The sequence below is a fragment of the Vicugna pacos genome, chromosome 4 (genome assembly GCF_048564905.1).
Source record: "Vicugna pacos chromosome 4, VicPac4, whole genome shotgun sequence".
Lineage (NCBI taxonomy): Eukaryota > Metazoa > Chordata > Mammalia > Artiodactyla > Camelidae > Vicugna > Vicugna pacos.
Genome location: NC_132990.1, coordinates 61,095,103 through 61,107,418, shown reverse-complemented (window position 1 = coordinate 61,107,418; position 12,316 = coordinate 61,095,103). Strand labels below are relative to the sequence as shown.

At 42.2% G+C, this 12,316-nt stretch overlaps 1 protein-coding gene, 1 non-coding gene and 1 pseudogene across 2 annotated transcripts in view; 1 reads left to right on the top strand and 2 right to left on the bottom strand.

The window, feature by feature from the left end:
- Positions 1-12,316, bottom strand: part of SLC31A2 (solute carrier family 31 member 2) — a 445,176-nt gene that overhangs the window by 134,379 nt on the left and 298,481 nt on the right. The window lies entirely within an intron of this gene.
- On the bottom strand, positions 5,879-5,951 carry TRNAS-ACU (transfer RNA serine (anticodon ACU)). The gene has a single exon. It is a non-coding gene; the product is annotated as a tRNA-Ser (tRNA).
- On the top strand, positions 7,181-10,690 carry LOC107034584 (small nuclear ribonucleoprotein E-like; annotated as a pseudogene).

The following is a 12,316-nucleotide window of genomic DNA, read 5'->3' as shown; positions in this document are numbered from 1 at the left end:
GAACTATCTAAAGTGTTTGCTGTTACTCTTAACCTATTTCTTGATTCAGTTTGCTAGTAATTTAATTGTAATTTTTACATCTATCTCCATAATTTAGATTCATCCATAGTGTATTTTGATTGATTCTTATCAGGTTTTGATTTTAAGATAGTAAAATATTATCTTAAAGGGAGCTTTCCACCTGAAAATGGTTCAAATAGCTTTGGGAGGACCTGTTCCTTAGAGATTATTTAATTTATGGAGAATTTATCCATAAAACCACTGGGCTATCATCTTTAGTAACTGGTTTCTTCTAGTTTTGTATTTTTCTAGGGCTGTGGTATTTGTGTTGTCCACGGAAGAATTACGTTTCTCGTAGGCACGCTGAAGGTAGATGTGGTCCAGTGTCTTGCTTTAATCAGTGAAAAGTGAGCGGAAGTTCCATATGTCCTGGGCACCAAGATTTTTTAAAAAGCTCCCCAGGTGGTTCAGAAGAGCAGCCCAAGTTGAAAAAAGCGCTTAAGTAAGGATGGAATGGATTAGTTACTCGAAATATTTCTAAACTAGAATTCCAGAACTGGAGCCGCGGAGACGCCGAACAATGTTTTGCCTCAGCCGGGAGGCGGCCGGTGGGAGGGGAAATCGCAGACTGGTACCTTCAGATCTGCCCCCGTGCCCAGAGGAGCCCCAGAGAATGGCGCAGATCCCCTCACAGGTGGCCCCTCGAACGCCCATGACTCAGGCTCGTCTCCCTGCAGCGGGGAGAGAAGCAGCCGGCGGCGGGCGCCTTGGGGTGGGCAGAGGCGCTGATGCTGGGGCCGCGCCCCGAGGAAGATCGCGGGGGGCCTGGCGCCTCCTGGTGGCGCATCGCGCGCACCGCAGCCGCTGCTGCCCGGGCTCTGCAGCCTGGGCTGAGTTCAGCACAAGGAAGCCACGGGCCACTTTGGGAGGCCTCTTCCCGAAAGCCTGGCGCTCACACTGGCTTCCCGGGATTCTGTGTGGGCCGGACCGGAGAAGCTAAGTCAGCGCGGAGCATGGAGGGGAAGGCCGCACAACGGGGCTTTGGGGAGACGGGAAAGTATGAGGCTAAGGCCAGCCTCTGCAGGGAGGCTGGTGCAGATGCCTTTTAGAACCTGGGGATCAGGGAGGCCCCGGACCTCCCTGGTCTCCTGGAACACTCAGGAGTTGCAGAGCTTAGAATCAGGACCTCCAGGGGCCCGGTGTTGCAGAACCTGCAGACAGTGGGTGGTTGATTGTTCTCTGCTGCCTGCAGGTTTATTCGAGGTAGCCCCCCAAATGTTTGGGAACCAGGAACTTTGCCTACCAGAGCCCAGGGCCCACTCTGATAGGTCCAGAATCAGAATCTCAGAACCCGGGCCTGGTGGGGAACTAGCATCTGGCTGGAAGTGAGTGAATTGCTTTGGAGTCTTCCCATACACACGGCAACTCCAATGACTTTAGGAACTAAGAAAGTACCCCCAACTCCTTGTGCCCCCATAGTATCCCAGGGCCTCATCCAGCCTCCTCTCTGAGGCCAGCGGGTCTGTGCAGTGTGGGTAGGTCATTAGTTCTGTCCTCCAAATATAAGCATTTACAACTCAACATCAGAAATGAAAATCAGGTTTATGAAAGTCAGAGGTTTTGTGTGAAAATGCTGACTTGAGAGTTATCTGCAGTTGTTAATAGCTTTCTCAATGTGTAATTGACAATCAACTGCACATATTTAAAGTATAAAATTTGATGTTTTTACTTGGATCGACCCATGAAAACATCACCACAGTCAAGAGAGTGAGGATCTTCATCATCCTCAAGAATTTTCTGTCCATTGGTGTTCCTTTCCTGCCTCAGTGCCACCCACGCCCCAGGCAACCACTGGTCCGCTCCGTCTGTAGAATTTGCATTTCTGGATATTTATATAAATGCAGTCATCAGTTTGTACTCTTTTTTGTTGTTATACTTTCACTCAGCATAATTATTTTGAGATTCATTCATGTTGTGTTTATCAATAGTCTGGTCCTTTTGACTGCTGAATAGTGTTCTGTTGCACAGATTTACCGTAAACTGTTAACCCATATTCATCTGTTGGTGGACATTTGGGTTGTTTTCTGGTTCTTGGCTATTACGAATAACTACTGTGAGCATTCATTTACAAATCCCTTTATGGACACATGTTAACATTTCTCTGGGGTTACACCTAGGAATGGAATGGCTGGGTCATATAGTAGGTATATGTTTAATTTAAGAGGCTGACAGATATTTCTAGAGTGGTTGTACCATTTTATATTTCCTCAGCAGCGTATGAGAGTCCCAGTTCCTCCATATCCTCACCAGCTCTTGGAATTTTAAGTAGAAAAAAATTGTAATGTGTTACAAAGAAAACTTCCCAATGGTTTCCTAAAATCCAAGTAAAACACAAGAAATGCTTATACGAAATAAACAGTAAACTGTAATGTTGAGACATAAAAAGCTTAAAACATTGCTTTTTCATCACCAAAAACTTTGTGGGTTTTTGGGTTGCTTTGTATTCAGTAAGTCTGTCATACTTTTCTTAGAACCTCAGAGATGCACATCACTTTTGTTGATGATTTTGAAGTTCTACCAGTTGTATGTGGAATATAATCTAAGCTTTCCCCAGATTGTTAAAAATGTCACACTATATTTTTTTGAATGTAAACATAGGTTTCCCTGCCAAAGAACTGTCCCCCAAAACCATTATATTGAGAGATACAAGTATTCCATTAAGATTAGGGTATTAAAAACTGAAAGACCGGGAAAACATTCTAAAGCATATGCCTTTATTTCTGCTTTTCCCCTGGGGCACACAATCCCGTTGCTCTCTCCACCCACCCTCCCCCACCTCCGCCTTGGAGTTGAGTGTGACCATGTGACTTGTTTGGCCAGTAACATGTTGGTAGAAGTGATGTGTGTCATTCCATGGCAGGAATTTTGAGAGCCAGTATGCAATTTATCCATCTCTCTTCCGTTTGCCACGTTGCCAGCCCCCAGTGGCTACTCCGTCTGCCTGATCTCAGAGAATGATGATCCAGAGCCCAGCGTCCTCAGCCAGCTTGTGATGGGCAGTTTGGTTTGAGGAAGAAACCTTTATGGCGTTAAGCCACTGAAATTTGAAGGTTTTTACCACAGTATAAAATGACTATCCTGCTGAGTACATGGCGTCAATTTTGGACACTCATGTTTTGCTAGGAAAGCAAAATTACTCTAGGTGTTCAAGTTTATTGCCGTAGAGTTATACCTGATAGCCTCATGTATACATCTCATCTCTTCTAATTATGTTATGAGGTATGTTGCTTTTCTGATTCTCAATCGTATTTTTACTGAACATCTGAATCAACCTTACCAGGGGTTGAGATACTTCACTGCTCTTTTCAAAGAGCCAGTTTTGGGTTTTATTCAACTTTGGTTTTTTCTAGTTCATTACTTTCAACTTTTATATGAAGGGGAGATATCATGAACTCAAAACCAGACTGCCCAGGCCTGAATCACAGCTTTGTCAGAGTCTGGGTATGTGATCTGGAACAAGTTTATTTCCCCTGTGCGTGTGTCCTCATCTGTATAATGGGATAATAAAAACACCTACGTCATTTGGTTTTTGCAAGGATTAACACATGAAAAACTGTGCCTGGCCTTTGTAGGTGTTCAGTGGTATTACTATTTGTTTGTTTGTTTTGTTCTCCTCAAAATATTGAGATTAACATTTGGCTCATTTCTTTTCAGTCTTTAATATTTTCAAGGCATTTACAGTTAACATATGCTCTCAGATTTCAGCTTAAATCATGTCACTTTTTGGAAATGTTCCCTTTTCATTCTAGATTAATTTCATAAATAAGTAAAACTGATTAGGGTCAATCAAATAGGAAATCAAAATTTCAATTCAAATTAAGAAATTGTCACTTTTAGTTCTAATTTGATTTATCAGCAAAGAACCTTGAAATTTTTAAGTGGCTAAATATATATCCTGTTATATATGCTCCACAGACTGGATGTGTGCTGTAGAGTTGATCCCCAGAGGGCTATTATATTATTGCAAGTTGCTTTATTTTTTTTTTCCCTACTAGATAGCCTGAATATTTAAGAGCTGTTTAACAATCCTATTAAAATTTTTCTTATCAAGTTTCCTTTGTATTTTGGGAGAGTCTTGTTTTTACAGTTGGCTAAATGTAGGCCAAGTTTGACTACCATATTCCCTATGTAAACTGCAAGTAATCATATTAAAATCCCTGTTTGTCCTGTTACTGCTTTAACAATCTCAGCCTTAAACACCTATTTGTCTAATAATAATAATTTGCCCCACCTGTTGTTCTTTAAAGTCCGCCTTTCATTGAGGCTGACGTGGGTGCCTGCCCGGACCAAGACGGTGTTCCCTTAACCGCTCCCAGGTCTCTTCTGACCACCGCTGAGGCATAAACTGCTGTGTGTTAGGAGAGGCTAAGCTGACGTACAGCTTCCATGTAAGCGGTACAGCCCCGAAGAACAGTGTCCCTGGGCGGAGTTTGCAGTTTGGGGGAGGGCTTGCTTTACTTAGTATGATATTCTCTAGGTCTGTCCATGTTGCTACAAATATTTCAATATTTGTAATATTCCATTCTTTTTATGGTTGAGTAATATTCCACTACATATAAATGTACCACATCTTTTTAAACCAATTGTCTGTTGATGGTCATTTGAGTTGTTTCCATGTTTTGGTTATTACAAATAGTGCTGTTATGAACTTTGGGATGCACGTATCTTTTCAAATTAGAGTTTTCATCTTTTCTGGATATGTGCCCAGGAGTGGGATTGCTGGATCATATAGTAAGTCTATTTTTTGTTTCTAAGGAATCTCTATACTGTTTTCCACAGTGGTTGCACCAATTTACATTCCCAAGAACGGTGAAGGAGGGTTCCCTTTTCTCCACAGTCTCTCCAGCATTTGTTATTTGTAGATTTTTTGATGACAGCCATTCCGAGATATCCCCTTGGTTTGATTTGCATTTCGCTAATAATTAGTGATGTTGAGCATCTTTTCATGTGCCTGTTGACCATCTGTGTGTCTTCTTTGGAGAAATGTCTACTTAGGTCTTCTACCCATTTTTTTATTGGGTTGTTTTTTGATACTGAGTTGTATGCACTCTGTATATTTTGGAAATTAACCCCTTGTTAGTCGCATTTGCTTATATTTTCTCCCATTCTGTAGGTTGTCTTTTCGTATTTTATTGATGGCTTCCTTTGCTGTGCAAAAGCTTTTAACTTTGATTAGGTCCCATTTGTTTATTTTTGCTTATATTTATTTTGCCTTGGGAGAATGACCTATGAAAATATTGCTATGATTTGTGTCAGAATGTTTTGCCTATGTTCTGTTCCAGGAGTTTTATGGTGTCATGTCTCATATTTAGGTCTTTAAATCATTTTGAGTTTATTTCTTTGTATACAATATGAGAGAGTGTTCTGATTTCATTGATTTACACGTAGCTGTCCAGCTTTCCCAGCACCACTTGCTGAAGAGATTGTCTTTTATCCATTGTTTATTCCTGCCTCCTTTGTCACACACTAATTAACTGTAGGTGTCTGGGTTTATTTCTGGGCTCTCTACTCTGTTCCATTGGTCTATATGTCTGTTTTTTTTTGCCAATACCATGCTATTTTGATTACTGTAACTTTGTAGTCTTGTCTGAAGTCTGGAAGGGTTATGCCTCCAGCTTCATTCTTTTTCTTCAGTAATGCTTTGGCAATCCTGGGTCTTTTGTGGTCCCATATAAATTTTAGGATTATTTGTTCTAGTTCTGTAGAAAATGTCATGGGTATTAATAGGCATCTCATAAAATTTGTAGATTGCTTTGGGTAGTATGGCCATTTTTTTGGAGGGGGAGGTAATTAGGTTTGTTTGTTTGTTTATATTTAATGGAGGTACTGGGGATTGAACCCAGGACCTCATGCGTAGTAAGGAGGCACTCTACCACTGAGCTACAACCTCCCCCTTTATGGCCATTTTAACTATCTTAATTCTTCCAATTCAACAGCGTGGGATATCTTTCCATTTCTTTGAATCATCTTCAACTTGCTTAATCAATGTTTCATAGCTTTCAGAGTTTAGACCTTTCCCCTCCTTGGTTAAGTTTATTCCTTGGTATTTTTTTATATGATTTTAAACAGGATTATTTTTTATTTCCTCTTTCTGATATTTCATTGTTAGGGTGAAGAAATGCAACAGATTACTGTATATTAATCTTGTACCTTGCTATTTTGCTAATTCATTTATTAGTTACAATAGCTTTTGTGTGGAGTCTTTGGGGTTCTCCATATAGAGTATCATGTCATCTGCAGATCGTGCGTTTTACATCTTCCCTTCCAATTTGGACACTGTTTATTACTTTTTCTTGTCTGATTGCTGTGGCCGGGACTTCCAATGCTTTGTTGAATAGACATGGTGAGAGTGGGCCTTCTTGTCTTGTTCCTGAATTTAGCGGGAAGGCTTTCAGCTTTTCACTGTTGAGTATGATGCTAGCTGTGGGTTTGTCATAAATGGCTTTTATTATGTTGGGATATGTTCCCTCTATGCCCACTTTCTGGAGAATTATTATCCCAAAGATCTCATATGTTGCTTTTTTAAAAATTTGTTTTTCCACTGTTCTGACTGGGTGATTTCCATTATTCTATCTTCCAGGTCACTTACTCATTCTTCTGCATTATTTAGTCATTGCTTCTAGACTGGTTTTTTGCTTGGCAATTGAGTTGTCTAATTTTGATTGATTTCTCTTTATAGTTTCTAGTTCCATGTTACAGTGACCTGCATTCCTAGCAATAATCTTTCTTAATTCCTTCAGCATTTTTATCACCTCCTTTTTGAACTTGGGGCCTAGTAGACTGGTGAGGCCTGTTTTATTGTTTGCTCTTTCAGGGGAATTCTCTTGTTCTTTTAATTGGGAGTCATTCTTCTGCCTTTTCATTTTACTTAACACTATCTCTATGAATTTAGGAGAAACAGTTCTGCGATGTTGAAGGGGTGTTTTTATGCGGGAGCATCCCTGTGTAGACTGCACTTCTGTTGCGAGGGCTGTTTTGGTTATGGATGCCAGCCACGTCTTGCCTGAGTGTGCTGGCCATTGTCCCCTTGGTGGGGGGTGTGATTAGTATTGTGACGTCCAGTGCTTGTGCTGGATTTCGGGTGGGGCCTCCTCTTTGCTCTGTGCTATCACAGCCCGTCATGGGTAGGGTCTGCTCCCCAGGTGTTGGAGAAGACACTTTGAGGGTCAGGTTTGATAAGGCTCCACTGCCCTTAAGTGCATGCTCTGTCCCAAAGAGGTGAGTGCCACTCTGCCCAGAAGCAGCCCAAGGTCATGTCCCTTTGTCTGTTGTGTTCATCCCAGATCTGATGCTAGGCTGGTGCCGGGGGCCACGGCATTGTGGTTGTGCTGCCCTCTGGGACCTTGGTTGTCCTGGGGAGCAGCACTACCGATGCTCTCCCAAGACCAACTGCCCCAGATCTGGCTCCAAACTGTGGTGTGGGGTGGGCAGAAGCAGAGCATTCCCACTGGGCAAGGAACTGCTGTGTACTCCTCCCCAAGGGCTGTCCACCTGAGGTACGACTCTGTGAAGCCACCTGGTGTGCATGCTAATAAAGTCCTCTGTTGCTGGACCTGTTCCCACTATGCCAGCGCTGACCATGGACTCGAATGGTGGACCCACATCCTGCTATATGGCCTCGTGGCCTGCAATGTGCACTTGCAGTGGGCTCCGAGGCTCAGCCTGGCCCACATGCCCGGCCCTCCAGGCTGGCTCCATGCGGCTGGACTGAGTCCTCTCCCACGGCCTGGCTCCCCGAGATTCAGTGCCTAGCCACTGCGTGTCCTAGCAGCCCTACCCAGCACGTGTTTCGGGGCTGGGAATTGTGGTGAGATGGCAGCTGCCAATGCTAGTCTCCCTCTGCCCTGATTGCTAGCAAGCCATCGTGTGTGCACTCCTGGAGAGCAGAGTCCAGGCCCCTCCAGCATCTCTGTCTGTCCCAGTGGACCTCTGAGAAGCAAGGGGTCCTGCCAGGGAGAGGGGCCACCTGTTGTGGACCTTTTCCCCTTCACAGCTCCATCCAGAGGCCCTGCTCCCATCCCAGTGCCTTTTTTCCTTCATCCTACTCAGTTACGTGGGACTCTTTCTTGGAGCTTTGCCTGTATGAGAGATCTTCTTGCCAGTTTCCAGTTGGTTTTCTGTGAGAATTGTTCCACATATAGGTGTGTTTTTTATGTGTTTGTTGGGGAAGGTGAGCTCCACAGCCTCCTACTCCATCATCTTGAACTACCGAGCCCTAAAAAGCTTTTAAAATTTGAGGGAAAAAAAATCAATGACATGATAAGAAAAAATGGGGAAAATATAAACAGATCACGGAAGAACAAGTGCAAATGGCCCTTAAAGACCAAGAGATGCTCCACCTCACTCAGAAAAGGGATGCAAATTAAACTTGAGCTGGGATATAATTTCTTACCCATCACACTGGCAAAAATTCCAAGTTCTAATAACCAGCTCTGCTGCTGAGGCTGTGGGGACCCCCCCCAAAAGCTGCTGGTGATCATCAGGGGGGCTTCCTGTTGCGCCATCTGTTGCAAACATCAATAAACAAGAGGACGTCCTTTTTCTTTAAAGCTGAAACACTTTACAAGGCTCTAGGGACTGGTGGAAAGGATTTGAGAATTTTCCCATCTTTAAATCATGATAACATGTCTATTAAGCTTTTCCACCTGTATTTCCTGAAGTTAATTTTCTAAAATTTTAATTACTTTCCTCTAGCTAAAAAGCATTGCCTAACTTACGATGTTTTCCATTGTGACATAACTCATTCTGTTAAGAAACTCACATGCATACACTCTATCAGCTATTAATTATAATAACAAAGCTCCAATGATCTTTAAAAAATTTTTTTTTTTTTTTTTGCTAAGGAACACCAAAAGGAAAGATGACTGCGGTGGAGTGAGACATGAAAATCCACAACTGATTTGTCTAACATAATGCTGTGCTTTTGGCCGCTACATGTTTTTGTCACTTAAAGGTGATTTAAGGGGCACTGCATCAAGATGACAAGGAAAGCCCAAAATCCATTAAAATACGATGGGTGCTTTAAACCCCTAAATAAGAATATTTGTCAGTGGGAATATTTTTCCAGCAACTCCACTTTATAGTTGCGGAACAACAACTAAAACATACTTTAAAATGGTGCCATCTAGCGGTCACTGTCTTAACCAGGTAACTAAGGCATCTCCAGTAGTGGGACAATATGAGATTGTGTGGCTCTTTGTGTGTTGCACCATGAAGTACACTGCATCACCTATGGAAAATTCTTCCCAAGAATGTTTAGCTTGAAGTTAATCAAGCCTCTGTCTCTAGTCTTCCTTTACAGGAAATTCAAGGGACACAGGAACAGATGAAGTAGCACAGTGAAAAAACAGACAAATCCAGAAGGTGGGCATTTAGGAAAAAAAAAGGCCCGTTCTTTCAAAAAGCCAATATCACATTCCCAGGGGACTATTGATCACTGATCTGTTGCTTGAAGTTTCTAATTAGTCACTGCACAAGAAAAAAAAGAAATGCCCTAAAATCTTACAGCTCATATTTGAAAGAACTTGTTAAAGTCTGTCACATTTGACAAAAGTCCTGGAAAGTTACAAGACGTTACCAATGAGGTATGAAGTTGAAAGACTCTTCTCTAAACTAGCAATTAAATAATTATTGTCATGTCAAAAGGTGATCAAAGAGTGTGAAACAAACCTGAAGCGGGAAAAGGGCCACAGAGACAAGTTAGGCAGTTAATTAATAAAAGCATTTTATTTTTCTGAATTTCGTGATGTTTGAGGTGTATTTGAGCTTTGTGGAATTTGTACTTTGTTGTGATTTATTTTCTCGTTCTTAATAAGTGCTTACTTCAATGTCTAATTTTGTTTGGGTAATTTAGGATTTTGTTAAGGAGGTCCCCCAAATTAACATTAGCTTCAGGCCCCACGAAATTTTGATTTCAATGTGGTTCCTCTCTGAGCCTAGGAAGTGAAGAGGGTCTGTGGAGAAGTGGCAGTGATGACGCTGGGAAAGGAATAACGGGTCTTGATGCTAAGGGACTTGAGGGCTTCTGTCCTGCAGAAAGCAGGGCACCACAGAAGGGCTTCAGGCAGATCAGAACTTCTGTGAGCTGTAGAGGAGGCTCTAGAGTCAGAGAGGCCTTCAATAACCCAGTGCCAGAGTCCAGGTGACAAAGCGCAAGGACAGACTTTCGACAGCTGAGGACCCAGCCATGAGCTCACCCAGACTTCAGGAAAGACGGCGGCAAGAAGCCTTGCTTCAGAATATTCCCCTTTAGTGAGCTTCCACCGTGGTGTTCCGTGGCTAGGGCCAGAAAGTGCAGAAGGCGATGGTGCAACCCATCAGCCTCATCTTCAGATACCTGCCAAATAGATCTCGGATTCAAGCGTGGCTTTACGAGCAAGTAAATATGCGGATAGAGGGCTGAATCACTGGTTTTGATGAGTATATGAACCTGAAATTAGATGATGCAGAAGAGATTCATTCTAAAACAAAGTCAGGAAAACAACTGGGTGGGGTCATGCTAAAAGGAGATGATATTATTCTGTTCCAAAGTGTCTCCACCTAGAAATGATCCATGAAGTGAGAAGGCAATACAGTCTGTTTTTTCAGGTGTCCTTTGTTGGGATTGTAGTTCTCATTCATACTGTTTTGATCACCCTTGTGTTATTACCAGGTTTACAATAAATGCTGTGGGATTGTTTTTATTTTAAAAAAAAAGATTATTCCCCTTTAAATGTTCATTTAGGCATCTACTTGGATTTTCTGTCGCCTTTAGAGATCTCTGTAGAAACCATTTATTATATGATTCTACAACTCAGTCAGATTACTAACATAGGTTTTTCAACAGACTGTTTACACATGAGAGTTTACTTCATCTCACTTTGAAGCAATATTACAAAGGTGCCGTAGCTCAAGTGTCAGACCACCTTTTGCCATAACACATAGCATAAAACTTTAAAAAAGATCCACAGTATAACTTTTGTAAATCAAATTAGATCGTAATACGCAAATATGTTTCACATAATGGACAGGTGTTGCTACTCCCACGGTCAACCCAGGCCAACTCTATTTTATAAAACAAAAAATTATCTAGCAGTGTTGATTTGGAATGCCTGCTTGTTCTGAGGCTTCCCCAAATGGCCACCATCTGTGACCAGAGGACGATAAGTCATTTAGTGTTTTCCTCAAACAAAGAGGAACGGACGCCTTCAGTGGCCATCTTCCCCTCTGCTTACCAAATGGCTTTGCACTGGCAGGAACAGTCTGGGGTAGTGCAAATTATAAAAGACTGGCCTTCAGAGGATGATTCATTACACAGCAGTGTTAAGCACTGATTTGATTGAACAGCTAAGCTACTGTGTCTCTGGCCTTTATTTACCAGGGGCCAGAATCCTTAAAGGTTTTAGTTAGGTGTGAGCAAATGAAGAAGATAAGAAATTCATGCACAGGAATGCTGAACTTGAGTAACTTTCTGTTGATTCTCAGATCATGTTCTTAAATGAAAAGACTTTTATACTAATTAACCTGGTAAATGATGCAGAAAGCAATTATCCTCTTCGAATATTTGGTTGGACAATGAGCCCTTATGTCTAACAGAATTTGTGATGTGTAGTAATACATTGTGAAACGCTGAATCAGATGCTGTTTGAACTATGTAAACAACGTCTAGGTTAATCAAAATGCTGGGAAAGTTTTCTATGGCTTTGTATGGGGGGAGCTTGAATGTTAATACATGTGTATTTTCCACTTTAAGTACATACCGCCCCCTAAAGAAAACAGATTCTTGTGGGACATTGTCTGAGCTGAAAACAGGCAAGGCTTGGGGGATACTCATGGCTGGTCAGGCTGAGCCCTCTGGTCTAAGATCTCAAAAACATGTGAGGGGCAGGGGTGGCCACGGGCCAAGGAGGATTAGATCAGACGGTTACACAAGGAGAGGGAGAGCAAGAATAAAGTCTCTCTGCCTCTTCTGTCTGCACACAGTGTCCTGCACACAGTCCCAATAGAGGATCATTTAATAAAACACACCCTTATATGCCAGGGGTTATTTTAAGTCACAGACATAGCCTTAACTCTGCAATTAGAATGTCCGTTCACTTCAATATACTCATCAACATTTCCATGTTCATTTCAAAGTAGATCTTCCCGGGAGTGGGTAGAGCTCAGTGGTAGAGCACTTGCTTAGCATGTGTGAGGTCCTGGGTTCAATCCCCAGTACCTCCACTTAAAAAAAAAAAAACACCTTAAAAAAAAAGATAGCTCTTCTCCCTTCTTCAAG